This window comes from Meleagris gallopavo, chromosome 11 (assembly GCF_000146605.3).
Source record: "Meleagris gallopavo isolate NT-WF06-2002-E0010 breed Aviagen turkey brand Nicholas breeding stock chromosome 11, Turkey_5.1, whole genome shotgun sequence".
NCBI lineage: Eukaryota > Metazoa > Chordata > Aves > Galliformes > Phasianidae > Meleagris > Meleagris gallopavo.
The window spans coordinates 12,795,027-12,797,768 of NC_015021.2; positions in this window are offsets into that span (position 1 = coordinate 12,795,027).

The following is a 2,742-nucleotide window of genomic DNA, read 5'->3' on the forward strand; positions in this document are numbered from 1 at the left end:
AAAAAGAGTGAAGAAAAAAATGTTTTAAATCAGGACTTCCATTAACATTTTCAAAGCAAACTGTTTGCTCTGTGATCAAAGGGGGAAAAAAGAGAAAAGATCTCATCTCTGCATAATAATAATAATAACAACTAATAAATACAATAATAATAAATAAAGATGTTACCTTTAAAAATAAAACAAAGCTTTTGGAAAATCGAACTTAGCAATAATGATGTGTAAAAAACACAGGCTGGGACTGCGCTTTCTGCTTTCTGCTTCCACCTCACGTTCACACCACTGGGTTTGCCATCCTCGCTTCCCTGGGGATGGATGGGATTTTTCACACAGCAGGAAAGGTAGGGACGGATTATGACTGTGTTTGCTCTGCTATCAATAAAATATGGCCTGTCCGAATTAGGAGTCTGACAGTTATGGGCAACAAACGAGCTGCTCTGTATTCAGCTTTTTCCATCTATATTCAGACACTGCGTAATTATTTGTTGCCAGTGTCACTGTGTGGATATGTTTGACCCAAGTCTGGCATTTTATGCCTTTTTATCATAATTATTTATATTTATAGGCTTGTTTTACTGTATTAGTTGCCAGAGGAGTTTCAGAAATGGGTTTTCAGGTCTCGCAGGATGAAATTATGATATTTATTAGGGGAGAGTGAGAAGATAAAGGGAAGGAAGGATGGCTGCTTGCTTTAGAAACTAAAATGGAGGCAGCAACACTGCTAAGTCCCTGCTGTCAGCAGTGACAAGGCACTGCTGGGGGGATGGCAGTAGTGTTTCCTTGTGAGCCTGGCTCAGGTGCCAAGAATAAATGCCCTTGGCTTCCCTAGATGGCACAACACTGCCCTGGCTGGGTGCTGGGAGGGTTTTAGTGCTCAGGCCAAAAAAAAAAGGCTTTGGTTAAATCTGTTGGAGGGAAAAGCAAAGCCAGTAAGCAAATACCCAAGGGCTTGAAGAGGGGTAGTGTGTTGGAATGGCCCATTACACAAGTGAAAACAGCCCGAAGCATTGCTATTATAAGCCAGGCAGGTTTGTTTCCCTTCATAAAATTATGGGCACACATAAAAAAATGTAGAAAATAGCACTATAATTCTTGGGTCTGCTTTGTTGTCACAGCCATTGCATACCACAAAGCTGCTGTGGGAGATGATGAGCAACCCAGCTGCTGGCTGGGCAAGCAGCTGTACAGGCACCAAGAGGGCAAATGCTAAGGGTATGGAAGATTCTCAGCATGAAGGAATGCATTTCAAGCATGTTTTCAAAAAGCTTGAAATAAAGAACCTTATGCCATGGCATTGCTGCCCAGCACTGCGCTCACATACAGGCAGCCTGCCTGTGGGCCAACAGCAAAGCATCAGCAACACCAGCCCAATGTTAACTTTAAAATCACACACACTGGAGCCCAGCAATGAGGCCTTCTGGGATGAGTTGGGGAGCTCCCAGAGCTAGGGCAAAGTCACAAACAGATGTGTAGTGAGCCAAAGCCCAGCCTTATCTGATACAACTCATGGCCTACATTTCAGCTTCATCCCACACTACAGGGATCTCCCAGTATTAGGCAGTGGTGGGTTGGGGGTTGGCTGCTTACTCACACGTGTGATGGACATCCAAAGACATGGAGCCTAAAGACCATCATGCAGAGCTAGCAGTTCCACGACCTAACCAAGCCACCAATGCCCACGTCACAATTTGGACCTTCCTGCCCCAGCCCTGGAGGTCGCACTTCATGGAGCACAGCAGGATCTGTGGGCTGTGACCAACAGCAGATCCAGTGGGACTAAGTGCTAATTTTTCTACTGTGTGTCTCACACTGGGCCTTTACCCAGTACTAATTTTCATTTGCCAAATCACTGCTAGAGTAACACCTCGAAATGCCATGCTCAGACCAATATGTCAAAGGAATCTGCTTCAATCCATTGTGTTTGAGCTAATCATCTCATGTGACACTCACTGTGCTGGCCCATAACAAGAACTAATTAGTGCTGCTCATAACCAGGGTTTACATTACCACGGAGTGAACAGAGAGCAGCTCTTCTGCCATTAAGTGCTGGCTTTCCTTGCTATCTACTTGGCCTTAGCAAACCATCAGTCACTTATGGTGGCATGAGGCACAACAAAAGCCTCTCACACACCTTAGGAAACACTGTACGTCTCCGAACCTGTATGGCAGATGGAAAAAATCAGCTCATGGTGGGACATTAGGACAACCCCAAAAACACTGGGGTTACACAGCCAGCTCCATGATTTGGAGCTTAGCTCCAAGTGCCCCAAAATTCATCACACATCTGAGAAAACCCAGGAAGACCTTTAGCTTGTTGGTACAAAGATCTCCATGTGTGTTTGATTTAAACTTCCTGCCCCTCTCTCAGTGAAGCACTGTGGGTTAAGTTGGTTACCCATCAGGAAAGACTTTACAGAGACTTTCCTGCTTTGAGGCTCTTACACTCTCTTCTCTGTTTCCCACTGTTATTCGACACTGTCAAAGTCCTGATGAGTGACGTTTCTTTTTTTCTTTCTCTATCCACACACCACAACCATTTACGGAGCTCCGAGACTCAGTTTAACATGCGACCAGCTACAATCCTTGCCTGTGTGTGGTACTAGGACAGTTTCCCTTCCCAGCTACGGTAACATGCCACTGGGAGAACATCTAGTAGACAGAACGGCCAACAAATGTAAATTGTTTAAGTAAGCTATTGTTCATCTCACCTGGCCTCCAGCAACTGTTAACTCTGCTATGTCTTTG